This window comes from Papaver somniferum, chromosome 4 (assembly GCF_003573695.1).
Source record: "Papaver somniferum cultivar HN1 chromosome 4, ASM357369v1, whole genome shotgun sequence".
Lineage (NCBI taxonomy): Eukaryota > Viridiplantae > Streptophyta > Magnoliopsida > Ranunculales > Papaveraceae > Papaver > Papaver somniferum.
In genome coordinates, this window is record NC_039361.1 from 7,785,329 (window position 1) to 7,806,598 (window position 21,270).

General features: G+C 34.1%; 1 long non-coding RNA gene and 1 other non-coding gene across 2 annotated transcripts; both read right to left on the reverse strand.

Annotated features, from left to right (window-relative positions):
• Window positions 1-505: 505 nt before the first annotated feature.
• LOC113274688 lies at window positions 506-2,880 on the reverse strand. The gene is made up of 4 exons (XR_003323152.1): window positions 1,802-2,880; window positions 1,632-1,707; window positions 1,172-1,434; window positions 506-954 (listed from the first exon to the last, which is right to left on the reverse strand). It is a non-coding gene; the product is annotated as an uncharacterized LOC113274688 (long non-coding RNA).
• A 17,333-nt stretch (window positions 2,881-20,213) lies between these two features.
• On the reverse strand, window positions 20,214-20,287 carry TRNAN-GUU. The gene has a single exon. It is a non-coding gene; the product is annotated as a tRNA-Asn (tRNA).
• Between the last annotated feature and the right edge of the window lie 983 nt (window positions 20,288-21,270).

Below are 21,270 nucleotides of genomic sequence, written 5' to 3' on the forward strand. Positions count from 1 at the left end.
AAAAAAGTAAAATTAACACTTTTTCCAGAAACGGAGGTAGTATTAGTTGTACTCCACTACCTAAAGTCCTACATAAGGACCAAGAGGGCGTTGTAAACAAGGTTAAGATCTTTTCTAGCCCAAGGATTGTCTAGAAGAGAAGGTCGTGTGAGTTCCAAAACTAGGGATTTCACATAGCCTCCATTGTAACAACATCATGTTCCTGATAATAATAATAGGTATACCTATGTTCTAATCACTACAAGGAAGCCGTCCTTTGACAACACGGAAAAACCGTTGTCGAAACCGTACGACAATGTTTTCCAGAGGTTGTTGAATAGGGGGTTGTTAAAAGTTTCTTGGCTTCGACAACAGCTGTTCTCCATTGCAAGAAACGTTGTCATACATGACCCAATGACAACAGCTTTTTTCCACTGTAAGATCTTGTCTCAACAACATTAACAAAACATTGTCGAAATATTTTTAGATTGAAAAAAAAAATCACAATATATCAAACATGAAATTTTTATATATAAATTTTCTTCCTCGAAATGGAATTCACTTCTTTACATTAAATCAGTATTCGTAATAGATCACAAACAATAGACAAGGTCAACGAATCCCAGCAGCGTAAGATGACTTCCGGACAACGAATATTCAGAAGACGATCACTCAAGGCTTGAAAGCAAGGGACAATCTGAACCTGGGAGCCTTATCCAAGGCCTTGGTGTCAAACTCACCAGTGAGTGTCACGAGGACTTGAGTTTGAGCTCGTGTAGCATGAGAGCAGCAAACTTCCCACGGTTGCTGAGCCTGTACTTCGCAGATGTGAAGGGATCAACTGCATACAAACCTCCTACTGTGATGGTATTCTCATTAGTGGAGAACTTCCTGCAGACCTCTGCCACACCAGAAGTCCTCTTCAAAGCATCAAGACGGCACATATGAGCAGTTATAGTATGTCCCTTATCAGACCTAAAAATAAAAACCAAAGAAAAGGTCATGCAAAGTGCTACAGAGTAAAACATTCCCATAATCCAATAACCCAAACGACCAAAACCCAAATGATCATGGAAGTAATGCACCTCTACATACAACAGAACAAAAATACATGGCAGATGTAGTATATGTATATCAGATAATGACATAGATTTTGCGCACATAATTGTTTTAAAGAAAGTTAACTTGGTACCTTGCCAGAGTTGAAGTGGGCAGCTTAAATGAAGCAATTGCTTTTGTTGCAGGCATAATCTCCACTGACATGGTTCTTACAGTTACTCACTAAGTGCACTAACTCCCTTGGCTGCACCCTTAACAATAACCGGATGAGCTTCTGCAACTTCAGCAACGGCTTGAGCTTGAAAAGAAGCATCTTTTCCAATCCTTCTATCCAGAACAAACACAACAAGTTCTGGCTTATGTATCGTACAATTTGCAAAGCTCACTGAATAATGTCTGGCAAGAACAAGCAAAATAGGATGACACAATGTTTATCAGAAAATCCAGAAACATAGGCAGAAAGCCCAAGAGCTAAAATTCAAATACCAACAAACTTTAACTCCACAGAAAAAAAAGTTTGTGTAGATTATAATTCCTAAATAAAAGCACAAACACAAAAAGGTTGGAACAAAGTGTTCAAAATAAAAACATACCTCTGTTCCTAGGCCTGTCAAGGCTATTGCCATGTTATTCTTTGCAATATCAAAGTTCGGAGACACAACCAAACACCTAATCACAGAACACAAAAAGTGAGTCGCATCTTAAGTGATACATGCTACACGTAACATACTAGCAGGTGCACACACTTAGATATATAAACTACCTTTCATAGCAAGGAATAGCCAACTCCAGATTTCCACGGTTCTTATAAATTACACCCATGTTACAATATGCTTCAGCATACATAGGACGTTGTTGTCCAGCATTGTTGCGACAGCTTAGAGCATAAATACAAACCAATAGAAAGAGAACACGTGCTACAGAGGAAAGAGATAATACAGCATAGTGAGGGTCTATGTTAAGAGCTTCAAAATACTTCTGCCTTCCCCAATGAGTGCTGCCAGCAATCTTTAAACCAGTACCAGGATCTGTTAATATAACGGCACGGCATTCAGCAGCTGGTTCGAAAGAAGGATATGCGTTTACGTCCTGTTGATGTGACTGCAGTACATAAATTTGTCAAGTTTATGAAAATATGCTAAAAAAGATCCAATAAGCACAATGAAAATATAGATAACAAACAATTGTACAGGTAAAATACTGCTGAACTAGCATTGCATCAGAGTAACCCTTGCCTCTAGTATGCAAACAAGAACAAACAAAACGAGCATTATCTGTAACATTTTTCTAAAGCTACTTGACAAAACGTATCTCTTATCATCATAACCCCTATACCTTAATTCACAAATGAGCAAATAGTCAATCAATTTTGATTAGGTTCTTGCCCAAAAGGTGTTGATTAAAATCCCATGTCTCAAATATTATTAATCCTCCATATAAAAGGGCATTTTCACAGCTTACAAATTGCAGGCATTTTTCAGAGTTCTGTTTATACAGATGGTGGTCAATGAATTCAACAAACTTGCAAGAAATCTTAAAATGAATCAAAAGTCCCATAAAAATTAATTGAATTCAATCTACTAATAAAAAAAATCATAGAAATTAATTAAAAACTAACAAACCCTTAAATCAATTACTTTTAACAAAAAATGAAAACAAAAATTGGGTTTTTTTCTTCTTTTACGATAAAGAAAATTCAGTCTTCGGCGATTTCCTCTTTTACGAGATACCAAATATAAGCGAAACTCGCTTCTTAGATTTGGAATTTTGGATCTATGCATTTTGTTTACTTGGTTGTCTGGGTAGAGAGATTGAGAGAGAGAAACTGAGAGGAAGTGGTGGAGAGGAGATAGAATGAAAGATAAACTGAAATTTGGGAAGGGTAATAAAATGGGTTTTATTTCTGATAGAAAATCTCAAGGAATTTTAACGGCATAAGATCTATGGAAGAAGTAGTGTGTCGAGATGAAAACCGTTGTTTGGAGGGCATTAGGATTCAACAATGGTTTTTAAGACTTATAGTGCGTTTGGATACACATCCAGAAATAATTTTTTGATTTATAGAGGTTAAAAAAAAAAAAGTCAGTTTGGGTGTAGAATTTCATAATGACTTTCAGAAGTAGAAAACTCAGACTTTTTGTGAAGCAAAAAATCTGGACTTCTGACTTCTGCTTCTGGAGAAACACTTCTGACTTCTACTTCTGCATCCAAACTGGCTAGCATCTCCAACATGACTCTCTTCACCTCCTATTTTGAAGGCCACATAGGATTTTATCACATTTTGAGAAAAAAACGGCTCCAATGGAATCTTCTAAAGATAATATGAAGCTGATGTGGGAAGCGGCTATCATTACATCCTTTACATGATCCTCAGGATTTAAAGGATCTCTTCTTGGATGAAGAATCCTAATCAGCAATTTCATTCTAAAATACATAGTAAAACGGTTAAGCTTTAAAAGTACAAAATATTTTGACAAATATTCTTGATACATGTGTGCTAATTATTCACTTAAAGCCTAACCCGTTGGAGAAGGTATCTCTCCCCCTCCTAAAATTAGGGAATTTCAATGTTAAAAATATCTTCAAGAGAATAACACGTAGTAAAGACCCTGAGGACCCGTTGGAGATGCTCTTAGAGTTGTCGAAAACCCACGTTTCGACAACGTTTTGCAAAACATTGTCTTGTGTCGGTTGTCAATGGCCAATTTTCTTGTAGTGAATCTTCCATGTCTTGATTATTTATAATAATAATAATATCATAAGGGTGTAGTTATGGTTATTACGGTAGCTACATTTTGGTACTAGAAAACCACTCGCGGGAGTAAGAGGATTTATGCTCACCGGTTGAGTTGTTGAGAAAATGGTTCAAGTTTGTTATCTTTATTGTTTGTTTGCTCATGAAAACTTCTTACCATCCCGTTTTCTCAACAACAGTGTTGAATGACCTTGGGTGAAGATTTCTAGTATTTTCAAGTTTCTTTAAATGTTGATAACGCAAATATCGAGATATCTACTGAATTTAAAATTAAATGAAATGGTATCAAGATGTAAGATCTCCTAAATCACTGTTGTTGATAAGATTTGTTTTGCTTTGATAACTCATAAAGTTTTGTTTTAAAAGGTGGTACCAATAACTTGATAGTAAAGCAGTGACGGGAACGACATCACGAGCTCAAAATATGGCAGTGAAGCAAAGAAGCAGAAAGATGGAGGAAAGGAGAAGACGGCTGAACTACAGAAACATAAGCGAGGGAGAGGAATGTCAAGTGCGAGATCAATAGAAGAAACACGATGATGAGGAGCATCAAAGACGAAACCACCAGAGGGAAAATGTTGAAGAGCGAAGAAAGCAAAATATACAGGAAGAGATGAAAACAGCTAAACAGGAAAACCACGTTATGACGCGAAAAAACTCTTCTATATCCCGAGAGCATGCTAAATATTTACACAGCAACTCAATCACATACACTCAACAAGAAGTATCACAGAATTTCATGAGAGCATGTTGGACATGATTCATAAGCGCGATTGCAATAGCAAAGAAATGCACATTGTAGAGAAAAGTTCGCATATCGAGGAGTGGAAAAAACAGATTATTGCATTCACTACAGCAGAAGCTCCTGGTGGAGGGGAATCACATACAGAACCTTTAGTCGTTACCTTAACCATTGGACCACATTCAGATAAGGCAAAAAATAACAACTAAAAGGCGACAAATTGAGTGATAGATTAAATTTAGTAGATACAGGAAGTTCTGTGGACATATTCTTCTACCACACGTTCAAGAGTATTGGATATGCTGATTCAGACCCCATCCCATCAGCTTATCACATTCATGGTTCCAGTGGAGTCGCATCAAAACCTAAGGGAGAAATTACAGTATGTGTTTTGGTTAGGCAGCTGAAGACGGAGATAATTTTCAATGTTGTATGGCGCACCAAGGTTTGCATAAACACTAACATCGTGATAGAGACTTCACATCTAACCTCAATAAGATGTTCACAATGGTAGCTTTTTCAGAAATGCTGGACATTGATATTTCTGCCTCTTCTCCGTCTTCTCCAGCGAAGGGAACGTGGAACTTGACTAACTAACTTGAAATGATAGACGAAATACCCTTTAAGATACAAAAACTTCTCTTTATTTTAGACATCTATAGGACCAACTGTTAGGAACATGCCACCACGTATTTTCTTTGTTAAATCCTTACACAATTTGGGTCAAAGCTCATTGTACGACGAAATTTCATTAACTTGTTAGAGATATTCAGGTCCTAAACGACTTTTGACAATCAAAAGAACTTCGAATTGAAGGTCACGGTTGCATCAACAACATTTCATTAAGATCGCTAGACGGTGGAGTTTGGTATCTAGGATCATGCTCATTTTCTTTGTAGGAATATAGAATCTTATAAGAATAACTTGTCACCAAAATAAATATTAGCTTTGTATTCATTGTCTTTTGAATTTTTGGTGAAAAACAGCTCAGATCATGTGAGATAATGTACATACAAGAGTGCATGGCTCCTCCCTCATTCATTAAATAGATATATTAATCAGAGGAGCTCAACAACCAAATTCTCGAACGAATCAAATGTAATTGTAAAGTTTTTAATAACACAAATTTTTCAACAATAAAAAAAAGTAATAATAATTCTGCCCCTTAAAAGGCCTTGATAAAATTTGCTCTCACATTAAACGGTGATGAAAGTCTCGTTTTTTATTGGTCGAAATAGACCTTTTCTAATGTAGAAGCTATGGTGAGGACACTTGACGAAACTTTATTGGTTGCAATATTTAAAATTGGATTACACTTGTTTACATCAGGTACTTAACTGTTCGTTAGTAACGCGCGTCTACAAAAAAGTAGGTGGACAACACTTCTGTCAAAGTCTTAGCCTAAATTATTTAGTTACACCAAGTTTACACTAATACTTAACTGTAGCTTAGTAAATGTGGACAATACTTAGGTCAAAACTTTGAAAAATTTAACCAAAACATCGAGTTTCGTGTTATAACTCCGAGTTTCTTTAGATTTAATTTTCACAATCGCGATTTCATAAAAATATTCACTTGAGCGGAGAAACCAAGGAAGTGAGTTGCTGTTATCGCTTACGGATGATCAAAGGAGTCGAATGAAGAGATAAAGGAGTTGAATGAAGATATTTTACAAAAGTTATTCAGGTACTGGCTGTGTGTTAGATTTGGAGGTGCAAATAAACCTTTTCTCGAAGATCTTTCGAGCGAATTCAGGTAGAATTCAACTCCATTACGGCAAAAAAAACTAAACTTTGTATTTTAATTTGTTGTTTTTGAGAAAAATCAAAATAGTAATTCAGATACAATTCAATTTCTCCTACTGGACTAAGACCTAAATTTTGAATTTTGATTTGTTGTTTTCAGAAAAAAACCAAAATTTACTATTTGGGTTTGTAATTTTAGGGTTTTGAAATTCTGGGTTTGTTTGTTTCATATGGGTGTGTATTTGATTTATTTTTTGTCTCAATAATCCTGTTAATCTTGTGGGTGTGTATTTGATGAATCTCACATGTGAATTTTGCAATGATAGGATAGGTGTGACTAACTTGGATCCAGTGAGGTCCACCCATCATTGTTTTGTCCTTGGTAGGTTGTTATTTGGTAGGTTGTTATATGGTTGGTTTGCATAAAGCATTAAGGGACTCTCCCAAGAGACCCAACTGTCAAGAATGTTGCGCTATTGTTGATAATCGTGTTACATAAGAGTTATTTACAATAATTGAAAGGTTTTTGATGTTCTCAGGTAGCATTGATCCATGTGGTTACAAGCCCAATATATATAATAACTGTATCTCAATTCTATGTCGAGGATTCAGGGATTCTGCGTTAACGTAGTAATTTTGTTCATCGCCAAAAATATTTCCTTTCGTATACTTTGAATCTTTGTTATACGGGGCCTGGGTTTTTACTGTTGCTTACCAATCCCAGAATATAAGTAATGTTCATTTTCTCATGCCTTCATTTCATGTGTTTGTTTTTGATGCTTAGGGGAGACTCAAAGAATAACTGGTGAATGAAAATCTCCTCTCCTCTCTCCTCTCTGAAATCTCCCGAGAAAGAAAACGCCGTCACCATTTGCCTGCTCGGATCTAGTCCAACGACTAGATCCGAGCAGGACTTCAACTATTTCTCTCTTCTATCACTGTAGTTTTAGTTGTTAATCATCTGGAATGTCTGGATTGTTAAAAAATAAAATAAAAATAAAGGTCAAGTAGACAAGGTTGATTGAAGTTCTCTCTCCCTTTATCTCACTTGAAATCCCTGGATCGATGTTGTCCCCTGCCAATCTCACCTCATCTTAGTTCCCATCTTACTACTTTTTCATCAGTGAAATCCTTGACTAATTTTCATCAATCAAAGCCAATAGAACCACACTTAATCTCAACCTAAACGAAACCTCCATCAACCACTTCTTTATACACCCCATCTCACATCCCTTAAAGACTTCTCATACATCCCCTATCAGCAATCTCTTACATCGGTTCTTAACCAAGAAAGGTCTTGGTTTCCGATGATGATCTGGCTCCCGATCTTCAATTCATAATCAGCAAATGTGCTGGTTTCTGTTGACCACATAATCAAGTGGCTCATACATCCCCTACCACCAATCTCTCACATCAATTCTTAACCAACCAAGGTGATGATATGGATTCCGATCTTGAGTTCTTAATCAGCAATGGTGCTGGTCTCTGACGATCACAAAAGCAAGCGGCGGTGCTGCAATTGTAGTGGTGGTGCAAAATGTGACTGGCGGTTTTGGAAAAGATGATTTTAGTTAGGGTTTCATCTGTCTTGGGCCTTCTAACTTTATGGGAGATATCTTGTTTGGTTTCTTGGGCTTCGTTGTGTCTTTTGGGTCTCTTTGACTCCTTACTCTCAGTTGAGGGTATCCCTTGTAATTTTTATTTTCTGGTCTGTTTGTAAACAATTCATAATTCTCTAATACAATCTCTTTTCACGATCAAAAAAAAAAAACTGGTGAATGAAAGTGATTGAGAGTGGCATTAAAATTCCGTACCGAGGCTTTTACCCATCGTCGTTTATCGGAAATATTATATTGTGATTGAAGCCTGCGGAAATTGCAGAAGCTAGATCCTTAAATTTATGAATATCCGACTCTATTTGAGTTTTTTTCCGGTCATAAATATTATATCTGCACTATTTCATCTACCAAGTTTAAATATATTTCTTTGTAGCAATGGACTCTTAACTTAGCATCATATTCTCCTCCAATTATCTATATCTCAAGTTGGTGGCCTTAAATAAAAAGGTTTAACATAATTATTTTGTTGACATATGCGTTTGCATGAAACTCAGCTTTGTTGCTTTGTTGTTTTCTTTCCAGTGACTATTGACTTGATCTTCTTTGTGCAGTTGCAAGTGGAATGGACTTGAAGATGTAAGAACGGATGTAAATTAAGTAAAAAAACCTTCCTGTTTTTATGTCCACTTTTGTTATTTGTCTTTACATGTTTAAGGTCTTTTGGTAATTGGTACACTCTTATTGATCTAATCTTATTTCTATCTCTACTTTGGTCTTCGATCTGGGACAGTTGTTTAACTAGGAGTACTGGTTGATTCTTTTTGTGCAGGCCATCCGAATGAAATTTGCTAGATTTAGGTTAGTGTTGATCAGTGTTGAATGACCGATTCCAAAGGCAATGCGGGTGTTCCCATGAAGGTTGAAAATTGTGTTTTTCTACCACCTTAGATGACTAACTATAGACGATTTGAAGATAGCAAAGAGAAGAAACCAATTGCAGCAGTGCTCTAAAAAAAAGTTGAGATTGATTAAAGCAATATGAACGAGATAGGAAAAAAGAGGCCAACAGTGAAAGACAGCAGCAAATGAACTATGTGTAAAAACTATGTGTAAGGCCTGTTCTGAATTGATGCAAGAAAAGACAACTGAAAATTTGTTTCGAAAAACTTGGGTGAAGCTAGCGTCCTCAGAACCAATTTCCGGAATGCCGTCAAACAATTTGATGCCCCTGCATATAAGCACGTCCATGCTCACTAACAGTTGACACCATAATTAGATCTTCTTCCTTAATTCCATTATGCGCATAACATTTTCAATTGCAGAATAATAAGGAAGAAGTTCTTAATTATCTGATTTCTCAAGTGTAACTGATGTAGTAATAGTATTTCTCTTGTCTTTATGGCATCCATGTCGTGGGGGTGGTATATTGGGTACCATCAAAATAAACAATAGGTGATGGGTCGAGATCGTCTGTGCCATTGCTTGTGTGTGCCCTATGTGCCATACCAATAGAAACACGCCACATCATTCCTCTCATTAACTGGTAATCTCTTTTTTAGTCCATAATTGATTATCTTTCCTAAATGACTGATGTTATATATAGAAAATCTAGTTAGTTAGTTAGTTATCGTTAATGGGAGGAAATATGTGGCGTCATTCTATTGGTGTGGCACATAGGGCACACCCAAGCAGTGACACAGACGATCTGGACCCATTGGTGATTCGAATGTGTGAGTTTGTAATCAGATTAGTTGCAAATGTTAATTAGTTGCTTAATCATTATTTGTTTCCTTTTGATGTGAATATTAATTTGGGTGCTTGATTATTTATTTTTTTGTTTTTCCGATGAATAAACATAACTAAAATCCAGAATTGATATTTTCTGTAAAAAAAAGAAAAAATCGCACATATTTCGTATTTTTTTTCCACCTGTTTAATGTAGTGAAAATCAATATATTCGCACCACCACACAAAATAGTGGAAATTTCTGAGAAATCCAAATTTGATTCCTCTCTCTTCTATAAACCCATAATTAAGATGATATATATATGAAGCCTAGCCATAAGATCCACCGTTAAAAGCAGTAATTTTAGATTAAATTAATTCTTTCATAAATTTAGAAGGACGAAATTAACCTTATTTAGTTACGTTTTATTAATTAAAATATTTATAAATTATTATGTTTAGGTCAATTGCGTTTTTTATGGCCGCATAATTGACTCCCTTATTTGTAGCTTATTTATTCGGATAACCGATATCATCTAGATAAATCTGAGCCGTCTTTAAATCTCCCCGATTTCGCCATCTAACGGCCCAAATGAGGTTGTTAAACCTTGTCAAAAGAGGTCCTGTGAAGGGATCCCTCCTCTAAAAATAAGACGCTTCCACGTTTAACACACTCTCTCTCTCTCAAAACTTCACCCTATCTTTCTCCATCATAGATTCATAATTAAGAGCAAGAACGCCAATAACTAAAATTGATAATCAACCACTTATCTCTGGATCCATGTCAACCCTTCACACGGCTAAACTATCTTTTTAACTTTTGGTGTAGATCCTTTTATTAGTAAAAGTGGTGATTTGAGTTGTCTCTTCTTTCAGTTCATCACAAATCCACATTTTTTTACAAAGTAAAAAGTTTATTTGATTTCTAGTTTATATGATTTTATAGATTTCTTGATTTATTGTTTGCCTTAGGTATAAATTAGTGAAAATTGCATTGTTCAAGTGAAACTATACCAACTAGAGTTAAGTTAAGCAAATATAAACCTGGTATAGATCCAATTTGTCCACGTTGTTCCCAAGCCGAAGAAACTCTGCAACATCGGCATATTCAATGCGATCATTTTAAATGTATATGGCTTGCGATGAATGTGAATACTGCTAGTTTAGAAAGTCGGAATATTGAAGTGGATGATTGGATATCTTGCTGGTTTAACTTCACTAGTGATATTTAAATTTGCTTGGAATCATTGGGTCATAACTCTTATGTCTACTGCATGGTTTATCTGGAAGAATAGATGCGCTAAAGTTTTTGAGAACAAAAATCTGAATCTTCTCTTTACGCTTCATTCAATCATGCACATGGTAAAAATCAATGTGTAACTGTTACTTCTTTAGAAAAACAGAAAAAGAAGCAAGTGTGGATTCCACCATCCAGTGGTGTTCTTAAAACAATATTGATGCTTCTTTTGATAATGACACTTCTGAATATGCTATTGGGCTAATCATTCGCGATTCAACAGGTAGTTGCAGAGCCATCAGAGGGAGATACTTCAATGGAGGAATAGATCCAGAAAATGCATAATGTCTTGCCATGAAGGAAGGTATACCGTGGGCTAGACATTGTAATCTTCAACAAGTTATTTTGGAAAGTGACAATCTGAATGTAATTAACTCTATCAACAACACAAAATCTTCAGTTCAGTGGAACAATTTTGGTATCATTGAAGATATACGGCATCTACTCTCCATCTTTTCTTGGATTTCAGTAAGTCATGTAAAGAGAAAAACTAATAATGTTGCTCATCTAATAGTTAAAACTTCTAAAACTGATAGATCCTCTTTTGAATACTCTTGTAATATCCCAGAAAATTTCAGAAATGTTGTCTTGGAGGATCAACAATCTATCAATTTAAGTTATGCAAATTAAGTTTATTTAATTTTCGTATTATTAAAAAAAAAAGTGAAACTGAAGTATCCATGAATTTGGCGTGAAGTTGTTTTGGTGAAAATCGCAATTTTATTTTTATTTGATCAAGTGAAAAACATAATTCTCTCAACCTTTCCCAGGTGAAAGATTAAATTTTCACTTTATTCTTATGTGACATCCTAAAAAAAATTCATTAAGTAAAATATATAATTATCATCTTCCTTTCTCGTGTGAAATATCCAATTTTCACACCTAAATTGTAGTGTGATAGTTAATTTTTTCCTAAAATAAAAATAGGCTTTTGTTGAACAAACACATACGATTTCAGTTTTATAAGAGTTACTTTAGGGATTGAGATTTATCATAAAAGCATTAATTATTGATTTAATCTTTTAGTTAATGAAAAGGTTATTCTTGTAATCACATCACATCGTAAACTAATTTTGGGCTCCACGTATATGAAAACTTAATGGTGTGTTTTGAACGTACAAAAAAACAAATTGGGCTAGAAATAATTTTCCACTCAAATCAAAAAATGCATAGCCACGGAACGGGACAAAGCCCCGCGCACACCAAGTTGAAAGACAAAAATGCCGGTGCATTGTACAGGCACAAATCAAGTGATAATAATAATAGATTAACTATTGTTGGGTGTGATTTCTCTTGCATTCGGAATTGAGAAAAACAATAAAAAAAAAACAGTATTGGATCACCTTGGAAGAGTTGCAGCCAATATTATATCCTACTTACTGGCACCGCGGCTGACTGAATAGGTCTCTAAAAGTTTGTTTTCATTCTTACCCAAATTATAGTTTTCTTCCAATGCAATCTAGCAAAGTCTTTTCAATTGTGCTTTTCTTCCCCGAGTTAGCGTCCATTACCCGTCTACCTCTTGCAAAAAAAAGACAAAAACCAAACTGCAGCAAGCAAAAAAGAAGAGACAGATAAAAAAACCAAAAGGAAAAACTAGTTCTTGCCGTTATAAATGCCTTGGAGTACAACCATCAGAATCCACGTCCACATTTCTTAGCTGAAATTTTTAATCTTCCGGTCGTACTATCCATTCATTCAGATTGATCAGCTGCTAATTGTAAAAGCATTTAATGGAAGGTAAGTTTAGCCCGATTAGGCGATTATAGATTTCTTCTGCTGCTATCCTAGGACTGTTTAGGTAACTTGAAAAGATAAACCAAACTACACCAAGCGGATAAAAAATAAAAAATAAAAAGAACCAAGAAAGAAGAAGCTACTACATACCACTCTAAATGCCTCGAGGTACACTGATCGGACTTCACACATTTCTTAGCTGAAAGTTTTATTCTCCCGATTGTATTTTCCATGCTCTCTGATTGATCAGCTGCTACTGACACGGAAGCAGTGAACGGCACATGCTTGTGATTAACTTGAATTCTAAAAGCATCACTCAGTAGAGGTCCTTTTACGCTAATTTTAATGGCAAATAAGTTTAGCCCGAATTTTGTGAAGTGGGAAACTTGAAGCAGACCTCCACATTGTGCTCCTATTGTTTCAAACATCTCCGGATTCCAAAGAGAGAAAGGAACTCCAATCACTAAAACCCACTTTGCTGATATATCCACTATCTCATCTGGAGAGAGTAGGTTCATGCTAGATGACCACGGGACAAATTGGAATTGATTGTTTTCAGAAAACCATGGTTCTAGCTTAAACAAATACTCTCTTTCGTCAGTGTTTTCGATGCAGAATAAAGCTCCAGTAAACGAAACTGGTTGGAGATGGAAATCACCTGCAAACTTGAATCTTTCACTCGTGGCTGCTCCTACTCCTTCCCATGAATGAATATGACTTTTAGCTTTAATAATAATTGTTGGAACAATTGCCGAATTATGCCTGCACAACAAATAAAATCAAACAAGAAACAAACAACGTTATGGCTGAGTCGCGGACTAAGTCGCTATCTTTAAGACGTTTCGTGGCCCTGTCTAAGATTGTGCAAGCAGTTTTTAATGGCGTGTCGTCCCCAGGATAAAACAACCGAGATCAATCTTTTACACAATCATTCTTACACGGTGAGAGGATGTGAAACTTGTACACCTCATTATTGCTCAGAAACTCATTTAGAAAAATAAGAGATGTTCACACACTTATTTTTTCTTTCTTTAAAATTCATTTATTATGTAAACTCAAGTCATAAAAAAGAAAAAGTCTCTAACTAAAAAAAGATTTCAACAACTCTCCAAGTTCATTTTTTAACGTCAAAACATAAAAGAAAAATCTCTCTCTTATTACTTTTCCAACCAAAATTCTGATTTATGGTTAAGAGTTTCAAAACAATGAAATGTTCATGAAAATGTTATTATGGTTGAGTTAACACCATTAAAAACCACAAAATGAAACTCTCAAAGTTATAATGGTGTAGTTAACACCATTAAAACTAAAAATATGAAACGGTCAAATTAATTATAACAAAAATTAATTTCTTTCAATAAAGGCTATAAAAAATATTGATTAGGAATAAATTTATATTTTGAAAATATATTCCCAACAATCTTCCACTTATATTTTTAAAACATTGAGCAAGAACGTACAGAGTTGTGCATAAGCAAAGGTGTCTCGCGACTTGAACCTTTACGTAGTGTTAATAAGCTCTCTTAAAATCTGACCATAGAGTGAACATAAGTCTTGAACTCTAAGAGATAAAAATATTACTCAACACACACGACTATACTAGTGTAAAGTCTAAAGCCAGCACATTACGGCCATGCGCTTGTATCCCAGTTTAATGAATGATCTAGAGAACTGCCCATATTCTCATAGAAAGCGACCACACATTCACATTCATATAGGTGAGTCCATCAAGAGTACTCCTGATTGTACCCCACTCTAAATAGAGATATAAACATCATTAAGAGTTTAAAATTTTAAAATTAAAAATTAAACTCAACCTTTAATCGTTTCAGGATGTCATGTCGTGGGATGAATTCTTCAAAAGCATGATTATTGCATCTCCATATCACCTATGACTTCGTCTAGTCCCTTTGAACCTATTTCTAAGTTGGGTATCCATCATAGATGACTCAATCTCAATGGGCATCAACCTCATCCCTAAGATGTATTCACATCTTTTTATCAATCCTTTCGTCAAAGGACTAATAGAAACTCGTTTCAGACACTATATAATTCATATTCTCATAAAATCAACTCTTATAGTTGTCGTTACATTTTCAATTCATGCAATATCCGCGGTACTATCACATTGGATTAATATGTTTGTTCCTCTATCTATTAGAGGATCGAATCACTCCATCCCTTAAAGGATTCAACTGAAAGGATGTCCAATCAGCTTCGCAATATCCTTAAAGGATTGCGGTAACCATTTATATGGTGTATTTCTAGGGTATGATGTGTTTTAAACACCTCATAACCTTCTCAATATTTTACCAATTTTCCATACTAGGATTGACAAATCTGAATATAAAACCCCCACTATGGAAGCAATATATTACACCCCCACTACAAAAAAATACTTATATATATAGTCAATCACGTAGCAAAGAAGCATACTGAGCTACCATACTCATGTCTAGTGCAATCACACACAATCTCAAAAGCATTAGCACTAAACCAAATGATTGAAAACTTGTTTACAGTCAGACTATATATATTTCTGTCTCTTTTAAAAATTCTATTTTCATTGAAATGAAAATGATCCAAAGAAAAAAAAAATTCATTTCAAAAATATACACCATCTTCACTCAAGTCTTTCATGTCAAATAGCAAACTAAGCATGTTCTCAATTTCATTTTCATCCTATAAGTTAGAATAAAAATTCAAAAAATCACTTATGCATACAAAACAAAGAGTATTGTGCATTTCGCTTTCATCAATTCTGAAATCATTCGAATGAATCAAGTAAACAATTTTTATTTTATAAATTGTTTTAAAGTTGTTTTTCAGAATATAAAGGATAACTTATCTAACTTATATGATTTCTTTTATTATAGAAACTACACAGTTTTCCATGCTTGGTTTACATAGATTCTCATCCTTCACTTACACAAAAGTATATATTTCTACTTATGACTATAACAAATCATACATTGTAGAAACAACATCAACAAAACAAGCATGTAAGTTATTTAGCGACATGAATGTAAGAGTCAACAATTTTCTGTTTGCTTGTCTAAAATAAATAGGCTCATAAAAACTTTTTGCTAAAGATTTAATAGTTTGAAGAAGAAAGTTACTCTCTATAAGAAGTTATCTTTCAAATTATAAGCAACAAAATATTCATGAATAAAATTTAGTCTCACTATATATGCTTTTCTAGGTTCATTCTTAGTGAATTACTTGTCACCTTCATTTTTCTAGTTCCTCTGATTTAAATCAAATGTGTTAAAGCATAGGATATGGAATCCCCACTATTTTTGACTCAAACATGAATTTCAAAACAATATCCAAAGACCCCAAAAATTGTGAAAAACTAATAAACCAATGATCTAAACCCAAAACATTTTGCACAATATAGATAAAATTTCAAACAATTTTCTTGAAAGCAACATTGCTTAATATTCACTACTCAAAAATCATGTTTGATATCAGGACAAGTTACTCGAAGCATCTTTATAAAATTCTCAAATATTTTATTTCATCCAATATCATTGCAAGTTGCGTAAGATTTGAAAATGTACATGCTTTTATGAGTTAGGTAAGATTATTACATACATGTTACTCAAAATTCACCAAGTTCATAAGAAAACATAACATGCTCATATTTATCACTAACTCATTGAATTCTTAAAAGCATAACAAAAACTCATATTTCAATTATTCAAAATTCAATTCGTGTTATGATTAAATTGTAATATTATATTCAAACATTTTATCCATAACCTATCATTTGTAGTAGTGCAATGATGAAACTCTATAAATTTCTAATATCAATCTTGTTAATAACAAGATAGGAGGAAACTAGAATTCTTTCTCATTTCGGAAGTATGAAAATCTTTAACAAGATTGTTCTACCCATAGTAAACTTTGAGATCGTTCCAATACCGAAAATCCTAGTGATGTGAGTATATCTCAACACCCCTTTCTTTCAAACGATTTGGTTCAAATTTTGAACCATAACCTATCAAAACAAACATGGTGTAAAACACTAATATATACCAACCTCTCACCGTATCCACAATTCACATTAACTTAGCTTGAAAAGCGTTGTTAATAACATTTGATATCCTTGCAATGCCGTTCAAGAATAGGAAATAAATTCATAATCAATATTGTGTTCATTTCTAATTATTTCGGAAGTATGACTAGGTTTCTAATTATTTCGGTTTTGGGTTTGTATATAATTCCATCTCATTAGTTCCAAACTTATATGAGTCACATCTTTATTGTCATACACAATAATTATCAATATCTTGTTTCCCTAAAATTCATTCTAAGATTCAACAATCAATTTAGAATGTCATTATTTGATCACTACAATAACTACAAATAGTTTATCAAACATACCTCAATTGCTTTTAAAGCTCAATTGGTTATAAACCTTTTTCCATTCCTTGCGCACCAACATAGAAATCAACAAAAATGTTGCTCCACTCATTGATTAATCTCCCGCAATTTTATTTCATTGGAAAATAAAAATTTGCTCAAGTAAGTGAATTTTCACCTGTCACAATCATTCACATATGAGCATTTCAAACCAAAAAATAATTAAGGTATATGCACTCACATAATTACTTGAAAATCAAATAATATAGTACTCCAAGTTTCTTTTAGTTGTCAAACAAAGATACAAAGTTATAGAATCGAATGTCATTAAGGTATATGCACTCACATAATTAAGGTATATGCACTCACTATAACATCATACATATACTTATAACTTTCTATTAAACATATTATCAAACATATGGGGTGCATTAGTTTGATTGCTATCAATGGTATTATTTTTCATTACCAAAACAATAGTATGAAGTATAAAATCAAAACATGATTTTTAATATAGTTTCATACATTTCTAATCTCAAGTATCACGTCTACTATTTTGGACAAACATACACAACGATTTGAAATCACCACATCTCTCAAAATAAAAACCCAAATTGAAAACTTGAAAATGGGTTTTAAGATAAGTTCCTGATCTACAAGTTTCATGTAGTATGCGGATTCAAATTTTCTACACAAAGATTAGGAAAAGCGGATTTAATAAGGATTATTTTTCTGCCCGTCTGAATTTTTCAGATACGTTGTGTAGTTTTCTAAAATACTTTTAAAATACTTTCCAGCATCCAAAAATTCTGAAATTTGACATGGATGATTCTCATGATGTCTAATACAGCATGTTAAAAACATTCGTTTAACATCAACAAAATTTGTCTATGTCAATTGTTCACAAAGAGAAAATATTTAACCATGTTATTCCTAGTCCATCAATATTAGACATAAAATTAACTTTAGGTATCAGGTTACCTAAAATCTCAAGCATCATGTTCAATCGCTAAAGAAAAAATATTCCGGTTATAATTCTATCAAACAAAATAAAACAATGATACTTATCGCGTTTGAGCAATTGTTTTTTTTTGGTATCCATGGCAGAATAAAACGTCTTAAAATTGTTGGAACAAATGCCGAATTATGCCTGCACAACAAATAAAATCAAACACGAAACAAACAACGTTATGGCTGAGTCGCGGACTAAGTCGCTATTTTTAAGACGTTTCGCGGCTCTGCCCAAGATTGTGCAAGCAGTTCTTCAATGGCGCGTCGTCCCCGGGATAAAACAGCCGAGATCAATCTCTTACACAATCACTCTTGCACGGTGAGAGGATGTGAAACTTGTACACTTCATTCTTGCTCAGAAACTCATTTAGAAAAATAAGAGATGTTCACACACTTATTTTTCTTTCTCTAAAATTCATTTATTATGTAAACTCAAGTCATAAAAAAGAAAAACTCTCTCACTAAAAAAAAGATTTCAGCAACTCTCCAACTTCTTTTTTTAACGTCAAAACATAAAAGAAAAATTCTGATTTATGGTCAAGAGTTTCAAAACAATTAAATGTTCATGAAAATGTTATTATGGTTGAGTTAACATCATTAAAAACCACAAAATGAAACTCTCAAAGTTATAATGGTGTAGTTAACACCATTAAAACTAAAAATATGAAACGGCCAAATTAATTATAACAAAAATTAATTTCTTTCAATAAAGGCTATAAAAAATATTGATTGGGAATAAATTTATGTTTTGAAAATATATTCCCAACAACAACCATTATATTCCAATTTATAGAATCTAGAGTTTTATTTTCATGAAATATAGATGTGGATATCATCTCAGGAATGCAGGTGGGACAGATCTTGCAGGAGCGAAGATGGCCTGTAAGATAAAATGTACAATGCTTGCTAATATTATACTCTCTCCGTTAGTTTTTAATAGGCTGGTTTCTATAAATAAATGTTTCAAAAATATAGGCTGGTTTCCTAATTGGGAAAGTCAAATGCTACTTTGGTTTTGTGGGACCACTTTTCTCTTAATTTCTTTTTATGACAAGTGTCATGTGGAATATTTCACTTTACTTCTTTTGCTGACAAGTGTCATGGGGACCATTTCACTTCACTTCTTTTATTGACAAATGTCATGAGGACCACTTTCAATGATTGGTTCTCTTAATTTCCTTAATTTTCTCTAAAAACCAAACCAGCCTATTAAAAAGTAATGAGGGAGTAGTCGGCAAGGTTTTTTCCATCTTCCAACTGTTTACCAGCATAAATCAAACGTTGATTTTCCGGCAGTATTCCTACACGGTCTTGAACCTTAGACTTAAGGCTCTCAACAGTGTCTGCACTCTCTACGTCGAAGATTTTGGTCTTGCCGGTCAGGGTTTTTACAAAGATCAGCATCTGTATATGGAATCGAATGGAGCAAATTGTACGTGATCAGCACCATACAATCGAAGGATAAACTTGTTCATAAACATTACTACTCATTAACAGTAGTAATATGCTAGGATAATTACCTCGTAATCGCTGCATATATATATATAAGAATCAAACAAAACAAAAAACACATATATATGAATCAGATAAAGATAAACCCTAGCTAGATTACCTTGAAAGGGAGTTGAACAATAATCCTTGTTTCTGAAAACCAAGTTTGAAGCGTTTTGGCTTACATAGAACTACTTGTCTAATTGATCCACTTTTAGGGCAGGCCTGTGAACGGGCTGAACCAAGCTGTAGCCAGATCCGGCCTTAAGTTATAATATGCGGTGAAGAAACAGAGAAAAACATACACTATGAGACATATTTGAGCTTCTGTTGTTCAGGTTGGAGACTTGGAGTTATATTTTCCTCGACGTTACCTTCAGACCCAATCAGCATGAGCGAGGAGATTGGCTTAACACCAACTATCCGCAATCACAAGCCTTATGCTTCAACTAGAAACAAATACAAGCCTTAAATATGTACCAATTGTAACGTAAGCACTACATTAGCCAATCAAGCAACAATGGATAATTCTAAATGAATGAAAATAACATAACCAATCACACAGTTACTCCTGTTTTATGTTAAAAACTAGAAAAAAAGAATCAGTAGAAAAAAACAATGGATAATTTTAAGTGAATGAAAGTAACATAATCAATCACACAGTTACCGTGTAAAAGAAAAGACATGATCAAGCAGACAGTTACCCAGTAAAAGACTAAGGAAAAAAAAAACAAAAAAAACGAACCGCTAGAAACAGGGATTGAACCTGTGACCTTGTGGTTAACAGCCACACGCTCTAACCAGCTGAGCTATTCCAGCTTTTTTACTTGAAGTTCTTCATTTTCTCTAATATTCTTTCTACAAAGTTTCATAGAAGAAAATAAGCTATTTCTGTCACTTGGTTGCTGGCTTTCAGCAGCCAAATTATTTAGCTTCTCAGTCAATTTGTAAAGTTACTCATATCTTTTGTAAAAAACAACACCAGCCAACTAGTATCCGTTCAGAACTGATAAGAATATAAAAGTTAAAATCAGTCTGGTACGACCTTGACAATGATTCTGCTCAAACAGTAAAAATCAGTATAACTACATCCCTCTACCAAAAATAAGCATAGGTTGGCAGAGGCATAGTGCTGGATTCACACTAAGAAATTTCATTAAGAAATTAAGATAATATATATGGTTGTTGTCTTCCAAAATATGATTGAAACCAAGAAATAGAGGTTAGCAATCAAATCTGCTAACGATTTGTAAGGTTTCTCAAATCTCTCTCTCCCAAAAAAAAGAAAAAGAAAAAATACAACCCAAGAATTAACAGTTGAACTGTTGAGGAGATATCCACATTTGGAATTGGAAATTTTTTTGACAAAATTAAAACCGCAGTCTGGAAGGTTGGAGGCCGCTTGCGTCCTACTTAGTCACACGCTGACATGACCTCCACTTAGATATCCTAAAGCCATGTTTTATGTTTATGCCTGATTTCCGTTTTCAGCAATGACCGACTTCTTCAATAAATCCAGGTCATCCTCGCAAGTTATCTTTCAATTTTGAACTCCTTTTTCTTTACCCGGTTGTCCTAACCAAGTCTCTCTTCCATAGGTTAGTGCCCACGATCCTTTAACCCTTAGTACAATGACAGATAAGTTTATCCCAAATTTGAGAAACGAGAAATCTCCAGCAGACCGCCACTTTGCTGTTTTACCTCTGTAAGAATATTTATACACATAAATATATTCTTGGTCCATGCAATAACTTGGTTAATTATGAATTATGCTAAATATGTAATGTGAGAAAATTTATACA